The sequence below is a fragment of the Teleopsis dalmanni genome, chromosome X, assembly GCF_002237135.1.
Source record: "Teleopsis dalmanni isolate 2A chromosome X, ASM223713v2, whole genome shotgun sequence".
Taxonomy (NCBI): domain Eukaryota; kingdom Metazoa; phylum Arthropoda; class Insecta; order Diptera; family Diopsidae; genus Teleopsis; species Teleopsis dalmanni.
Genome location: NC_051848.1, coordinates 25,568,116 through 25,586,902, shown reverse-complemented (window position 1 = coordinate 25,586,902; position 18,787 = coordinate 25,568,116). Strand labels below are relative to the sequence as shown.

Sequence of the window (18,787 nt, the reverse complement as noted above, 5' to 3'; positions counted from 1 at the left end):
TTTGTAAATAAAACACACAAATTTAAATTTTATTCCAAATTTATTCTATCTCCTTCAAAATATGCTCCTTCTGAAGCGATACACATATGCCAACGCTTAACCCAATGTTCCATACACTTTTCGTAGGTCTTTAGCGAATTCTCTTTTACCGATTCAATAGACTCAAAACGCTTACTACGAAAAGGCAATTTGAGTTTCGGGAACAGAAAAAGTCGCATGGCCCCAGATCTGGCAAATATGACTAAATGCCCTTGAGGTAGTCTCACATTAACAGCTGCTGTAAACAAACTAATTGACAGATGGCGCCCAAATTTGTACCATATGTCAAGAAAGAATTTTGAAAAAAAAAAAATTTTTGAAGAAGATCTATTAGTTAAGAAGTAGTTAACAAACAACAAAATCTGGATACTTTTTGAGCAGAAGGTATATCGATGTTTGGTAATTAACTGTATATTAGATTTCTTCATTACTTCCATGACGATGGAAGTCTTCTTTGGTTTCATATTAATATAAAAAAATATATATTAAAAATATATTATTTAATTTTAGTGTTTTTAAATATTATAGTTCAGAACTATTTATTTACCAGATCCTTCACATTTCAAAAATATATAAATAATATTATATATACATATATATATAACCTCTTAAAACCGTATTTGATACCATCAATGGAAAAGCTTTTGTCTTATTGCAACTTTGCAATTATTCAAGACGATTCATAGTCCTAGTCAGAAGGATTGTAAAATAACTGTGATCTTTCGTCATATCACATTTTAAGATCAAAAATGAATTACCCTACTATAGAGTTATTGAGATCTTAAAGAAGCACTAGAAGCATTGTATTACTCTAGAAAAATATCATTTTGAAGAATAAAGTCGAATTTCGGCAAAAAGCTGTCATTTCATTAGTTGTTTTATGGATGAGGAGATAGAGGATGTGTTGCATTAAAAATATAGATTGATTTACAATAAACGCAGTTTTATTATCTATATTCACATATAGATAATGCCTCTACAAACAGAATAGTATTAAAATTTAACATTTAAAAATAAAAATATAATTAATTAATTGAATTATTCTACAATATCTTCCTAATAAACACAGTAAGAGAATTTGTTACTAAAACCTTTACAGAAAATTAAGAAAACTCCAGAAAAATTTGCGAACATAAAAGTCAAATACGGCTTTGGTTCAGTTAGTGAAGATGCGCTGACTCTGAGCTTCAAATTTGGCAGGGTACGAGTTCACTGCCTGGTACTTGCAGTCTTAAAAAAACAAAAAAATAATTTACATACAATTAAATACAAGAATTATTTCCAAGACCACTGATGATGGGTATTTGGCAATACTCGAATCGCTGTATGGTCAGCCAAAAATTCAATTAATTAAAATAATATAAAATAAATTTTTGTTGTTGTAGTTCACTACTGTTCGAAAAACCTCCATATAGAGTAATTTTTGTAAATTTTTAATTGATTTTTATAAAAGTGGCCGACTGTTGGTTGTTATTGTAAATTAAAAAAATCATTTAACTATATATTTAAGAGTCACAAGAGAGTGTGTATATTTATTCAAATTATTAATATTGTAATTAATTATATATTTCGAAATTTTGATAAGGTTCAAAAAACCTCTCCGTTGAAAATATTATAAATAATTGGTCTAGTATAAATTATGAATTTAAATGGAGCTGCGTTTCCGGCTACAGAGAGTTAACTATTGCTTTTGAGAAATCTTTTTGAAAGAAGTATTAACGTAGTTCCTTGTCGTTATGTTCCACTGACTGTCAGTCAATATAAAGATTCATTCATATCAAAAATTATAAATATTTTTTTTAGTCTTGAAATTGAGTTGGAAATGAAATTAAATATATAAACTAAAATGAAAGATTTCGACTAAATTTTTCGCATTGAAAGCTTATTTTGATATTTTGATTATAATTTCTAATATTATTAAATTTTAAGATCTTTATTTTACAAAAACAAAAATAGTTCAAAATATAAATGATTACGCCTGCACTTTCGTATATTTATTTCAAAGAAAACCTGATAAAGAAATAAATTGCAAGAAAATATTTATATAATGTTGCAACCTTATGCAACCTCATTTAAGTCAGTGTCCTAAAATGTCCTCGTTAGGCACTCAAATATTTGCCCAATCAATTTTTCCAATCATAATTTGTTCTATTGCTCTTTGTCTTATTTCTGTAGATGTCTGTACCCCTTGTCCTTCACTTTTCATTTTTTGTCTCTGCTTTTTATTTTTCATTTCGAGTAATTTTATAATTTTTTCAACCATTTTTTTTTTAGGTACTCTACACTTTGGTCAAGTTTTGGTTAAGTTTAATGTTTTAAAAATATTAACAAAACCATAATAGTAAAAAATTTATTTTCAAAATCTTATATTAAACATTTATTATATAGTTAATTACTTTTCATATTCAATATTTACTTAATTAATTGAATATAATATTTCCACTGCAGCTAAATCTACTTAAGTTAATAAAATCAAGATTTGGTCGTTAAGAATTGTCAATGGAGCAGTTGATTTATTTATAATGAGCTCATTTATATGCTTAATTATTCTCATTAGCGGCCCAAATGAGCGAAACTATCCAAATGAGACAGTGGAAACATGGTATAACGGATTAAAAATTAAAGTAATTAAGAAATTTCTCTATGTATACAAATTTCTATATTTCTATATTTCCATCACTATTGCTAACTTATAGCTCGTATGCCTTAAATAAATTATAACCAATATTTATAACTGCAATATTTAATGGGATTCGATAATTGTAAATCAAGGTAAAGTATTACTAGACTAACCTTCTGACATTAGAAGGTCCTCAACGGCTGATATTCTGGCTTTCATTCGGAAGGCGGAATGTCTTCTGTTCGATTAGGGTCTGTTGTAGTACAAAATACCAACCATGATGATTCCTATTCTTATCACTTATTATATTAAAATAAAATAAAATAGAATTGTTCACTTTAAATATCTTGTTAATTGTGAATTATAGCATAAAAATTCTTTTTAATAATGGAAGTGATATCCGAACTGTAACTTAATATTATTATGTACAATAATGAATATTCACAGTAGAGTGTTATTATATCGTTCTTGCCGATTAATACATTTTTTTAATTACTTTTTTTTATTATTTAAATTTTTTTATATTTTGATATTGCTTTTTGTTAATTATTCTTTTTATGTATGTTTAGTCAAAGAATGCGGTCGAACTCATTGCCGCTGCCTTAGTCAATGTCCTAGGGTTACACTGGTTTATGGTAGAAGGCGGAGGCACATTCCACATTGAATATTGGTGTCTAATGCAGTTTTTTCCAGTCTAGTTTTTTAATATTGTTTTGAATGCATTTGTGTCTGAACAAATACATAATGAAATAATAATAATAATAAATTATTATAAGATTTATAACTTTTGAAAAGCACAAAAATATTCGTTTTATAACAACACAATTTTTTACGTTTGTAATAGAGAAGGGGTTAATAGTTAGCATGGAATCGAAACGCAAAAATATTCTAATTTTTATGAAGTTTGCTCTCAAAACAGAACTGTCAATTCTCAAGCAATGGAATCATAACATACGATGTGTTCGCACGAGAATACACATTTATGTACGAACACGCAAGACAAAATTCGCATGCAATGTAACCGCAACCTAACGCATATGCCGTGCGAAAAGATATATTGAACTACCTCGAAAAGTGATCAGAGATGTGTAGTTGTTAAAAAGCATCTCTGTTGTTAAAAAGCACTCTATAAACGGTTTTAATTGTTATTATTATTATTATTATTATTGTTAGGGAATGTGGCACTGCGACCGTCGGGTCTATTGTGTCCTCTTCTGTGTTTAGAGTAGGTCTCTAAGCCCTGTTGCGTCAATAAAAAAGTTGTATAGAACCTACTTTACAGAGTTTTATTCTCTCTTCCGTAAGAATTTTATTTGTTATACTTTTCATGGGTTATTTGTGGTTCTGTTTCTTTGTTTGTTTTCTTCTTTTTAAATAAACTAAACATTTATCTTTTCTAATCTTTTCTAAGTCAAAAATTGTTTCGGGTCTATAAGTCATCACTGCCATCACACACTCTGCTATATTATTTGAACCTATATATGGATATTAAGTTATGTTTATTAATATGTTAAAGTGTTACTCATAAAATTTTCAATTTATATAAAATTAATTTTCGAAATTGCAAAATGCAGTTTTTGTCCATCTGTTTACATTGGCTCCTGCATTGAAGTTAATTGCTAATGAATATATATACCTCAGATATGCACTATAAAGCCAAGTTTTCAAAATAAACCTTTAATCACTTCACAATTAAATAGACATTTTCTAGCTTATTGAACATAAGCACAGTAACTACGCGATTGACTGCGTTTATATTTATAAAATTTATGTTAACTATATTTATATAAATATCTATGTAATACATACGTACGTACATACATACGTACATACATATGAGTATGAAATGGTTATTTAAATCTGAATTTTATTTGGTCCTGTTTCCGAAGGTATTAGTATTTATGTTCGCATTTGTACATTGTTAGAGAGAGAGTAAGCCTGCCACACCGGAAGCGCCCCATTAAGCGCTTTGCATATGTGATTTAAATCACCGCACACGGTATTTCTGTTGTGTTGTTGTTGTTGTTGTTGTTATTAAGTTTGGCGTGCGCATTTTACTACTTCCGCTTGAGCTTTTATTTATATAAAATAGGGCGAGTATGTGGTGGTTTCCCTTAACAACACTCCCTTCCCCATTTAAAGTCACATTGTAGTTTTTTACGCGTTCAAGGTTTAATTTTGTGTTATTTATCTAAGCGAAAAATTAGAATTTTGAATAATAAATTATTCTAACATAAATTATAAATAATTAAAAATGAATTTTATTTTTTCACACCAGTAATTTAATTTTATAGCAATTTAATTTAAAACCACTGAATTATGCATATAAGAAAAATAATAAAAAATAATTTTACTAACTTATTTGGCATTACTATAAGTAATCTAATTAAATATGTTACATATGTAAAATATTATGCGTAATTTATGGATATATGCATTTTCATGCTGAGTGCATTTATTTATGAAATTATTTTAGTATTTGTAAATAAATTACTGAATCACAAAACCGCAAAGTGGGATTAGGGTAAACCATTCAATATGGTACACATATTTCATGTTCCCTTTTCCCTTTTCGCAGGGAAGTACTGTACTCGTATATCACCAAATGTATTGTTAAATAACGAAAACTAGAAAAAACTTTAGCATATATGAAAAATAAATACAATATGTTTACGATAATTTGTATATTCAACAGTTCGGACATTTCGGAAAGCTGACACTGCAATTCTTTAACCTGGATATGGCCAAGAAAACACTAGCTTAAAAGTCCCGAGACAAAATTCGTTATACCATATTTGTTTATAAAATTTTAAACAAATATTATAGTTATAATTATGGAACCATAAATAGCTTTATAATTGATTCGAAGGGGCGGAGAGGGGAGGAGACGAGTACGCAATGCAATATGCCAGCGCATCGTACAGACTTCACTTGGCATCCCCTGCGGTAAAGGCGTTAGAAGATTCACGAGGTAAGGCATGCCTGTCGTAAGAGGCGACTAAAATCCCGTTGCAAATCCGGCACTTTTGTGAGAAGTATGCATGATAGTAATTGATGCTTCTCACTTGCGACATTTGACTAGAGGTGTACATCTGGTACTACGGGGGTCAGTGGCCCTAACTTCAGCTGTGCTGACACCCGTAGAACCTGTAGTTAATACCCAAACAAACGCGGGAATAATGTTCATTTAAATAGTTGCATTCGGCGTGGAGTTACATATTCACCACCGGGTGCTGTGACCCAAAGATCAGCAGAGGTTTAAGCTAGGCTTCTCATTGTGCCAAGATGGATGTTATGTCTTGCATGCATCATTGGTACCGGCGGAATGTCTAAGAAGATTCCAATGGGGCGTTGAATGATGCTTCGTATCAGTACGTTGTGTTTTTGAAGTGTTTGGCCTTCACGGCATAGAATATCTATCTAGTACCCTTCGAGTATTACACTGATATTGCTTACATCGATTATCAGTAAGGAATTTAATATTTAAAATTAATAATTCTTATATATGGTGTTTGATTTTGATACTATAAATTTGTTTTATATTAGATTACATATTCATATTACTGGGGTTAGTAGTTTACCATGTTTATTGATCTCTGCTGTAGTTAAAGTGTTATTGGCGTTTACTCTATCCTTACGCTAAAAATCTCTCCATATATAACATTGCCGTTGTTTGCAGAATCAAGGATTTCAACAAGTTCTTTGAATTTTTTTAATTATATCTAAAACTCTATCTATAACTCCTTCAGTTCTAACATAATAAAACTCAAATGAAAATGCCTTAACATATTAAATGAGGGAATGCAAAAATCTATTATAAAATATATTTATTTAAATTTTATTTAATAGTTACAGTGTTGATGTATAATAATTTTTTTTTATATTTTAAATCATTAAATTTTTTTAAATATCGTAAAAAATATGTTTTTAAATCCATTATATATCAATTTAAATTTGTACTGATGAATTTTTTCCCTTGGTTTCCACATTTTAGAAAAAACTTTAGCATACAAGAAATTTAAACATATGCAGTGTAATGACTTCATTTACACACATTTGCATATGAACGGAAGTTTCCAATTGCATTGCACTTCCGGTCAGTTGAGAGTGTAATGAATACACTTTATTATTTCCGTTCTTTATTTAAGTCGCAATAAATTTAACATTATCACTGCTTGTACAATAACTCCGGTTAATATTTAAGTTTTATAAAACGTATCAATTTTTTTACCAGAAAATATAAAAACAATATTATATATATTGATTTCGTTAAATTCATTTTATTTTTGGGATTTTAAACAAAAATTTATTTTAATAAAGTATTTAAATTTTTTTTAATTTAATTAACTAAAATTAGTTTTATGCAATGTTGTCCTATATAAACCAGTTTATATAAGTATTTATTATTATGTATTATAATTATTGTATTTAATTTAATTAAAGTTATTTTACTTACTTTACTTTTACTTCACTTTAACATAAATTCACGAACTACATCAATGTTTTTCAAGAACATTTGAGTTATAGAGGCTCCAGTTTTGGAATCAGAATTGCATGTAATTTGCTCTCTAAAACCGTGTTGCACTCTTTCTTATTCGAGTTATAGAAAATTCGAGTTATAGAAGCTCGACTTATGGAAGTTTGACTTTATCTTCTTTGCTGGCAACTAAGGTCATTGCACGGCTAGGAGAACTACTCGTTTATGACTGCGTCCATTCAATAATGCTTTCATTGTATTTATTTAATACGATGATGCAATCAAACATTGTCTGAATATAATTATGTAGATAATTAAAAATGATTTAAATTTTTGTGCATTTTCTATAAATACATTAAGTAAAATTAATACAAAACATTAAACGATTTCTTGGTGAATAAAAATTGTAAGTTAATTGTTTTGTTATAAATACATAAAATCGCTTTTACACATTGTCAGGCATATATTTGCACTGCATTTTGCATAAATATTTTAATTATTTTGATTTTTAATTTAAAGTAAATATCTATATAAACACACAATAAAATCAGTTAATGGAAATGCGGTGTCAAAAGCAAAAATTCATATTAATTTCCATTAACAGATCAAAACAAGCTGAAAATTAATACAAATAAAATGGGAAAAAAAAAATAAAATAAATAACACTATAAATAAATAAATGAAAATAAATAATTGTATGACTCTGAGAGTCATTTAATATATGTATGTGATTAAGTTTTTTGTAGTGCAACAGTAAAGCAGAAATAATTGTAAAATATATACATTTAAGAAAAAACAAAAAAAAAGAAAAATTAAAAATAATAATAGCAATAAAACTATTAATATAATTTTCCATAGCTGTGAGCAAATTACAAAACGGAAAAAGAAAATAATTAAAAATAAAAATAAAAACAAAATTATTGCAAAAAAAATTTTAATTGCTTATTTAGCATTTAAGGAAAATTTAAATGCAAACAAATTGTCCTTTTATTAAATTGTATCGAATGGTCGGTCTGTGTGTACCGTTCATTTTTATTCATTTATTTATTTATTTATGGGGCCAAAAAATAAGGATATGAAAAAAACACCTTTGGGATTTGTCACTCTACAAACAAGCAGCACAAAAAAAAAGAAAGAAAATAATTGAGACATGAAAAATAACACAGGTGTCCCCCCCTAAGGGCAAATTACCGCTAACCTTATACGGCGCAGCTATTGCCATACGCAATAGCAACAAAAGGAAAAACAACAACAACAACAACATCAACAACAACAATAGCAATGTAAGTAGACAAAAATGAATTCACATTCAAATACACCACAAACAACTTTGTTTAAAAAAAAACAAAAATATATGTATATACAAACCCCGATTTAAAAAAAAAAACAAAAAAAAAACACACACACACATATACACAACACAACCAAACAAAAAAAAAACGGACGGAAAGATATCGGAAAAAAGGACTTTAAGCTTAACAAGGCAAATCCCATATCAATGCTCGCAAGTAAAAGTACAATACAAACACAAATAAATTTATGTTAATCCGCTTTTTATATTCACAATATCCTCTATGCATAACCAATTTTCCGTGCACAGTTCAATGCCAACAGCAGCCAGCCACTGTAAAAGTAACAGTAACAATAACAGTGGCAGCAACAAAAAAGTGACAAAAAAGCGACAACAAAAAGCTACAAAATGGCGCTCTTAAACGCCACCACAGCAACCTTGCGATTATCCTTGGGCTTGTATTTTTCTTTGTTAAATTATACATAAAAATTAATAGTTTCCTTTGATGTGTCTCGATGACGCATTAAAACTAATCACGGATTTTGAAAAAATATAGGTCTTAAACTAAAACATATACGGGAAGCTTTTCTTGGAATATACAAATCTTTCATTTCTAACTTATATATAGCAGGAGAATCCTTCTAACCTTTATGCAAGATTGACAACATTGAGTAAGCTTTAAATGTTGTTAAAGTTCATATTAATTTAAGTTTAAAGGAAATGTTCTAGCTTTATATAATATATATTAATTGGCGATTAAAAAGGATATAAACAGAAAAAAAATAAAAGCTTATAGATTACTTTTTATTTTTGTTCTTATTATTATACAGTGGTCTATATATAATCAACCACGTTTCGAAATTTGGTTGACTTCTTCATCAGGGCGGGGTGTAATACATATTAATTGTTGAATAAAAAGGATATAAACACAAAAAAAAAAAAAAGCTTATAGATTACTTTTTATTTTTGTTATTATTATTAATACAGTGGTCTGTATATAATCAACCACGTTTCGAAATTTGTTTGACTTCTTCATCAGGGCGGGGTATAATACATATTAATCGGTGAACAAGAAGAAAAATTATTTTGCGCTAATTTTTACTTACTTTGACTATAGCTCCATTTTTCTGTGCTTGTGATTCAAATGATATTGAAAGTTTGATATTTAGACTGGTAGCTTTCTGAAAAGAATATTTCAATTTAATTTTCTACTAAAGTGAAGATTTGGTATTTATACTACTTATAATCACTATATAAATACTTGAAACATTAGCTATAAAACCAGATTCAAGAAGTTATCAAACCGAATTTTTATCAAAGTTAATTTGTAAATTAACTTGTAAACTTTGAGAGTTCCTTGATAAAATGAGGTCAAGTCGGAGACGGGTCTCTTCATTACAAATAGAATTATATTTTTGTAAATATCAACGAAATGGTAAACTATATAATTGTATTGTAAAATTTGCATTAAATTGATTTCCAACGTCTATTCTTAATATAAAGCATTCTTTTCAATGCGCAGTAGTAAATCGCGCAGTAGTAAATCGCGCAGTAGTAAATCGCGCAGTAGTAAATCGCGCAGTAGTGAATCGCAACAACAAACATTTTTATTATTTTTAATTAATTTGATTCTTGGTTGATCATACAACTGTTTTTGTTTCCGTGTACGCCAGTACATTTATTAATAAATTTTTAATAAAATTCTTTACAAATAAATTGTCAATTCAATTTTACTGTAAGTGAGACAAAAAAAAATATACAAGCAACCTCTGAGTTTTTTCATTGAACGAAGCAAGCAATAAGTAGAAGAAAAATTATTCTTTTACAATTTAAATTTATTTTTATTTTAGTTGTTATATTTTCAAGTAAAATATTTTCAAAAAATCAAAATTTTAGTTTGGCAACCTTTTTGGAAATGGAGGATCAAAATTCAAAATTACTTTTCGATGAAGATGAAATAAGCCCCACAAGTTTCACTGCTTTTATAAACTCACAATTATTTAAAGCAATTCTAAAGTTTTCCGCAATTAATAGTGGTACATCATTGAAAGTACCTCAATTGGAGTATAATGACTTGAAATTTTACTTAAAAATTCAAAGAGAAAGAAATAAGAGTAAAGGTGAAGACATCACAGAAGAAAGTTTAAAATGTCTCAATCTATCAAAGAAAGACACAAAGTATTTAATTCAATTAATGAAATGTTTCAGATTGTGCAAACTATGTACATATATAGATAAATTCAATGGAAAAAAAAATTTGAATAATATGCAAAACGAGTTAGCAGTAGCGATCACTAAAATCCCCTTCCGCATTCCCAGGACCCCAAGTAACTTATTCTGTGAATGCTATAAAAAAATGCAATGGATTCATTATTATGAGTCCATGAAGGCAAACAATAAACAAAGTTTGAAACAAAATGCTTTGATGAAACGTCAATCTAATGCTATTAGTTTATCTGTTACAATTGAAGAAATTACAGACTTTGAATCGAAAACGGATTCATTAGATGAAAAGCAATTATTAGCGAGTGATGACTCTACCAAAGAGTCTAGAAATGTAGCGAATACTAAAACTATAGCAAGATATCATATTCATCAAAATGATTCGTTACAAAGTATCATTGCCTTCCATCAAACATGTGCAAATATTGCTTTGATACCTCAAAGTACATGTTTAAATAATGAATTGAAAACTGACAATGATAAAGATATTGTAGTTACAGTTGATAGTCTTTATGCTAGCAATACAGGCGATCCAATTGATGAAATTTGCAGCTCAGAAGACTGTAACAAATTGAGTCAGTGCTCGAAAGGGATTAGTGTATTAAGTAGAATCAAGCTGTGGGAGGAAAAATCTATGAAAGTCTTACAAACAAATTCGAAGTTGTCAAAAACAACTGTAAGTGAGTCCCAAGTTTCAAAATCTACGACGTCGAAAGAAGAAATAAAAGATATTTCATTGAAGAATTTGAAATCTATTGAACAAGATGATAGTTCCAATAGTCAACAGTACGGAAGTTGTTCAAAAACAGATGAGAAGATTGAAAATATCCAAAGCGCGGTTGCAAACGTGAACGGAAATAGTGAGAAAGTTAAAACAGCACATACGACAATTTGCGTATCCCCGAAAATCGCTGCCTTACAGAAAACAATCTTAAATAAATTTAATGACAACTCTTAGATTTAACAAGAAATTTAACCGGTAATATAGAAACACAAAGCACCCAAATGGAAAACTTGTATCATCCCTGTGTGTGAAAGGTGAGTAAATAAATTGTTTTCGCATCACTACAAATTTTTTAAAACCGTTGAAAATTCTAGTTACAGAAGCTTGAGGAATATTTTATCTATGATCGAATAACACCAAAGTTCTTTGACGTGACAAAAGATAATGAAATAAGAAGAAAGTTTATAATCAATGAGGTGCAAATAATATGTGTATTAATAATAAAGTGACACAGAAGAACACTATAATAGAAAGCATAATCTGACCAACTTAAAGGTAAATATATAATCTAAGAACATTCCATAATACTCAGTGTTTTTTACAAAACCAACATATAACCTAACAAATATATTCTCAGCGCTTTATATTCAATTTTTTGTATCGCTTAAAAAGGATTTTTAATGCAATTTGACAAACATAATATATATTTTATCACAATACATAAGATTAATCCAATACATAATCACAAATTTTAATGATATGACTGTAATTCATGATTAAATTCAATAAAAAATGATGTCCTTACTTTTATAGGTTCAAGATGTTATCATCGATTTTATTCAACACATTGGAGATAGTCCTAGTAACATTTTTGTCATAAGTACTAATCAACAGTGAATGCGATTTAAGTCTGGCTTAGAATATATTTACGTGGTCAGGTCAATATGTTATTAAGATGCCCTTCAGAATGCAATTACACTGTGATATCTCTCACATTGTTTCAATACAAGTAACGTATATCTTCATTTATACTTCTTTACATACGATGATTAAATATTAAAATTTAAAAGCCAAATGGAATCCAATCCAAGTTGGGCAATGTTCTCAGCATATCTACACCATTCATGATAAACAAATCAATGTATTTAATATAACACCGTGATATCAGTAATTACACACTCATCTGGCGATCGCAAAATAATGTTTGTAAATATTATAATGCATAGATGATAGAATATACCTTACTTTCGGAATCAGTTCAAAACGAAGATGTATATGGTTAAGTACATTAATACATTAAATCTATTAATAGAATAATAATAATCTAATCAAAATAATCCAATATACTTTACTTGGAATACGACCTAACCTGCAGGCATAGATGATGAAGTCAACCAAAAGGTAAATGCCAAAAAATAAATTTTTTTTATTATTTTAACAATATAACAACATACTCTGTATAACATCTAACATTTCTATATAATTAGAACGTATTCCTTAATTATTATCCAGAGTCCACAACTTCAACAAAACAGAAATTCACTTTTTTCACCGAAAATTAAAGGTACTATTACTCAGAATATGTTCTTAATAATTTTCCATAGTTCACAATCCTAATAAAACGAAAGTCCATAAACTGACATAAACTGACTGACTAGGAGAGGAGATCAGATTATGACCAATGATAACCTTGCGAAAAACACTAAAATCAATAACAACAAGAGCAAAATAGATGACAAAGTAGTTGAAGACATTCTCGTAGACAATATGTATTGAAACAATCCAATATATGAAAATTGAAAACAAATTGATACATGTTGGATCATATAAAGAAGAATCACATCTAATTGTATGAAATGGAAGTTCTGTACGTTTTAGTGGGTTATAGAAATGCGGAAAACTTTATTTATTCACAGTTGCGTGTATATTTCTTTTTCTTACACTGTTTTTAAAAAAGTATATACTAAACAGAGCTACTACTGTACTATAAAAATTTTGTTAAAAAAACAACAAACACAATAACTGAATAATAAAAGCCGTGAAACTACATAACCCCAAATTGAGTGTAATTTTTACTTTGTCTTCAATCCATTGCTGTACAAATCGACTTTAGTTTGCCAGAATTTTTTATGATACAGTGAATGCTACATTAAAGGCTGATTCCATACATTGTGACCGAAAAGTTTTCGAAAATTCTCATTTAAAATTCGCGCGCTGTATATTTTTCGATATTTTAAGTTTATGTAGTTTGGCAGCACTGTCCTTAATTACTATGCCAAAAATGAGCGCGATCTGTAAGACAGTTCGTTTACGGCAGCTGTTGAAACCAGTTCACCTCAGTAGTGCGTTGCGAAAAAAACAATGGAAAAAAATATTGAACAAAGAGTTTGCATCAAATTTTGTTTTTCGAACGAAATTTCGTGTGCAGAATCGTTGCGAATGCTACAAAAGGCTTATGGGGAATCAGTTTTATCGAAAACTCAAGTTTATGAGTGGTACAAAGCCTTTCAGGACTGTCGTACGACCGTCGAAGACATGCCGCGTTCTGGACGACCTTCGACCTCTACCACCGACGAAAACATTGAAAAGGCAAAGGAAATCGTGTTCAAAAATCCTCATGTGAGTGTTAGAGAGATAGCACGAGAGCTAGGCATCGGTCGTGAGATGGCTCGTTTGATTTTGGTGGACAATTTGTGTATGCGACGTGTCAACGCCCGGCTTGTTCCGATTCACCTCAATTTGTTCAACATTATCAACGATTTTAAGGCCAAACATTCAATAAATACCATCGAACAGCCACCGTATTCACCTGATCTTGCACCGTGTGACTTTTTCCTGTTTCCCAACCTCAAATTACCACTCAGAGGAACGCGTTTTGAATCCATAGAAGACGTAAAACAGAATTCGCAGAGGGAACTCAAAGCCATACCGGAAAGCGCCTATAAAAATGTTTTGATGATTGGAAGAAACGTTGGCCTTTGTGTATCGCTTCTAATGGAGATATTTTGAAGGAGATAAAATAAATATTGATGAAGATTAAGAATTTTGCGTTTTATTTAAAATTTCCGGAAACTTTTCGGTCACAATGTATGTGACCGCTTTATATCACAGCTTCTGACAGCTCCATTTGACAGGGAGAGTGGCAGAGAGGCAAAGAAAATATCTACGACAGAGAAAGAGAGAGAATATGTGAGACGACAGATCGAAAAAGAGGGTGGGAGAAAAAAAGGAAGTTTGAATTAACCACCTATATTTTTTATTAATCAATATGGTGGCATAGAGTCCTAGTAACAGTAAATTACAGTAAATTACTTATTACAAATTACTTATTTCTCTCGATTCTCAAAGTACTAAAAAAATGAAAAATAATTTAAATAGTTTAAAAAGCACTGATTATGCAATTAGAATCGCAGGTCCCTGTTTTAAATTTGACAAATCTGACACTTAAATCTGACACTTAAATCTGACACTCAAATCTGACACTCAAATCTGACACTTACAGTCCAAAACAAATTAAATTTAAGCCAACAGATGTTTCAAAAGATCATCAGCAGGTATTTTTTTTTGCAGTCATGTAAAGTATGAGACTTTAATCCAATAAAATCCCCTCTTAGTTATAAATAGAGAACATTTCCGCCACATTTCAGCGGTTAAGAGAGAAAAATTATCAAGATGCTTAGGCAGTGTGCGAGTTCGAGTAAATTGATGGTAAATTGCTGGAAACAGTAAATTATGTCGGTGTGGTAGCGAATGTTGGTATTTACCAGAATTTCGAGTAGGGTAAATTAAAAAAGAATTAGGTAAATTAGTTGTGACCATTGTGGAAATTTTATAAGATATTTAATAAATGAATAAATACATTTAAGAACTTTTAACTAAAACTAATAAATAACATAAGTGCAATAAATAAATAAATAAATATTTACATAAGTGCAATGCAAAAAATTCTTAGGAAATATCAATTTATTTTACCTCAATTTAATCGATCTTGCACACAACCTTCATATATAAAGATCTAGGCTTATCTAAGTCAGAAAGCATGGGCGTGGCACAGGTGAAAGTGGAGTTTGCAGAGCAGGTGGTGTTATTAAACAACAACTAATGACAGATATCCGCAGCATTTTTATGGTCAGTCCAAGAATTAACTTGATTGAGAATTAAACATGTTTTTTTGTACTTGAAAATTTCCCTTTTCTCTTACCGCTTTCTTCATTTGTGATAGATTTCTTGTTATAATACAAAAATAATCTTTCATTGAATTTAGTACTAACGCAAATTTCGCACGATCAATTGACACATAATTTAAAATAAATTTTCTAAAAAATTTTGGGATTGTGAAAAATCTTTTTACATTGAGTTTTGAATCAATTTTTCACGCGAAATATAGTAAAGATTTTTAAAAAATAAATTTCCAACAATTTTCAAAGGTAACTCCGAGGCGATTTTTTATCTGATGATTTGCTTAGATGTTCTAGATGTAAAAATGGTATCAGGTTGTTGATAAAAGATGAACTGTTCTATATTTAAAACCAATAAAAGTTAGTCAAAACAGTAAAAAACATGTAAAATTTGACTTACTTGAAACGGAGGGTTTCTGTTAATCACTGAAAAATTATTTCCATTATAATAAATTTTTTCTTGAAATTATATACGAGTAATAAATAAAAGGTGTTTGCTACCTTATAAATTGACAAAAAATATAAAATTCAAATATATATATATTTATTATATATATTGTGTGCATATAAAAACAAAACCATTTGCATTTCCCAGCCAATTCGGTCAGCAGTTTTAAATTAAATCAACTTATAATAATAAAACAAATGCTCAGAGACTGAAAAATTGGAAAAGCTGGAAAAGGTGAAAATCTGCGCATACATTTAAACTTTTAAAAACTCATCACAAAATTTATATGTGCACATTACCGAGTTGGCATCCGTAAACAATAATGTATATACAATCAGATACATATATTTATAATTGTATTTATACAAACACGTAGTCAATTTTTGACACTTATCCTTTGGCAACTTGAGCAGTTACAGTGCTACGAACATTTGATTCCTTCGTTTTTGTGGGGATTTCGGTAGCATTAAAAATTTTGCAAACGTAGCCTAACACTTATAAATACTTATGCACATGCAAAATATATATGTATGTATATATATATACTTACATACATATATATATATATATGATGATATATATGTACATACATTAGCATATATCTATTTATATTGTATACGTATGTGTATATATATACACATTGAAACAATCATATATATATATATATATATATAAATATGTATATATATATAAAAATGATGAATGATTTTATGGTTTGCTTGACCTGGATTTCGTTCGAAGATGGAAGTGAAATTTTATGTTTGCATAAGAAATTGGATTTTTGCATTAGTTTTTCGGTAATGGAAGAGGTTGGTCGTTTTATTTGTTGTTAAATAAGAATTGTGAGTTTAAAATTATTCTCGAAGAGTTGCTTTTGTGCATGAATGCGCATAAGTAATATTCATGATAGTCGGAGTTGAAGATGAAACAGCAGTGATGGGTTTTTCATTTTCATATAGGTATAGCGCCACAAGGAAAATAACTGGATTATTAAGAGTATAACTAATATTTACAAAACAAAAAAAAAAGTTATAAGAAATTAGTTCATATCAGTTTTGTTTATCTACAAAAACATTCATATGAATTTCAGATTTAACTTAAGAATTTATGTTTAACTTACTTGATATAATAAATTAAGTATTAAAAACAATTAAAAAACATAAGATACATTTCACACTTACAAATAGAACAAAAACAGATATTATTGCAAAAATATTAATAAAGTAAAGAGAAAATAGTAAAAAAAATATGAGAAAATATTTTGTTTAAAAATTTTTAATGTATGTAGTACATTCACATTGTCTCATTTAGGCACTTGCTCATTTATGTAAGATGTATTCTTTTGACTTGAATGCTCTAATAGAACACGTCTCGCTTATAAATTAACATGCAAAGTAAAAACAAAATTCACAAAAATAAGTCCACTTACTGTAAATTCATAATGAGTAAGGCACACTTGCATTACAATGGGCCAACTGATCTATTGTGAATAATTTTTGGAAGAATATGGAAAAATCCGGTCAGATGACAAAAGAGTTTGTGTATTTTTTATAACCGTTACGAGTATAAATTTTATTTTTTTAATTCAATTTTTAATTTATTTTTTAATTGAATAAATTTAAATATTTTAAAAAAATAATTTTTTTAACAAAACTTGTGAAGTTTTGTTAACTATGATAGGTTATGATAGGTTCTACTATGATAGGTTAGTAGAAGTCAATAATTTATTATTCATGAAAATTTATAATTGCTGTATTAAGTTAATTTAAAACATGCAAAACATGTATAAACACAAAATACTATCATTAAATTAAAAGAAAAAAGTCATAATTGTAAGAAAAATAAAACTGTGTTAAATTTAATATTAAATTTAATATTTTTCACCAAAAACTATTTTATGTCGAAAACTCGGAAAAACAAAACTAATATTATTTAATAGGTTTTGCGTTTTTTTTGAAATTCGAATTACCATGCAAATTATAATAAGCTTTCATATAAATGAGCTCATTATAAATAAATCAATTGATTTAAGCAAAAAAAATGTTGAATGGAACCTTTAAAAATAAATTTCCTACAAGGAAAATTAAAAAAATTTGTGAATTTGTTATATGTTTTATATATAAAATGTAAACAACCAACAGCTGAGCTGTAAACTGAGCTGTTTTTATTAATTGAATTTGTAAGTGATATATAAAATGATTTAATATATCAATTATAAATTTAATTTTTTGTGTGATGTATTATGTGATGTGTTGTTTATTTAAACAAACAAACGTTCTATTAGAAATTTCAAAGAATTTTTCGACACATAAAAGCTCTTTCACTCAAAATAAGTAACTAAAATCAATGGAAACGGAAAAATCTTAAAGTTATTTAAGATTATTGCTTACTAAGTAAGCAGTGGAAACATGAAATTAGGCGGTTTTGCATAGTAAGGTTGCTCATAAGTATAATTTACCATACAAATTATATATGTTATAATGAACTTTCATATAAATGAGCTCATTATAAATAAATTAATTGATTTAAGGCAAAAATTGTTGAATGCAACACTTAAAAACATATTTTCCACAAGGGAAAACAGCAAAGTTTGAAATTTCTTCATTATAATACGTTTTATATGTAAAATGTAAACAAACAAGCTATTTTATATATATATAAATCAGCTTATGCCGATAGAAACGACCAAATCTTAATATCATTAACATAAAGAGTTTTAGCTTCAGTGGAAACATGCTGTAAATGTAAACATAGTTAATATGCATAAGTGATATAGGTGAAGTCATA

The 18,787-nt window shown here is 28.5% G+C and overlaps 1 long non-coding RNA gene across 4 annotated transcripts; it reads left to right on the top strand.

The window, feature by feature from the left end:
- The first annotated feature begins 11,172 nt into the window (after nt 1-11,172).
- On the top strand, nt 11,173-13,426 carry LOC119662518. Of its 4 annotated transcripts, XR_005250799.1 has the most exons (5): nt 11,173-11,688; nt 11,749-11,929; nt 12,188-12,383; nt 12,445-12,775; nt 12,887-12,965. It is a non-coding gene; the product is annotated as an uncharacterized LOC119662518 (long non-coding RNA). The 4 variants fall into 4 exon arrangements; XR_005250797.1 differs by lacking the exon at nt 12,887-12,965 and adding an exon at nt 12,979-13,426 and having other exon boundaries at nt 12,188-12,775; XR_005250796.1 differs by having other exon boundaries at nt 12,188-12,775.
- The last annotated feature ends 5,361 nt before the right edge of the window (nt 13,427-18,787 follow it).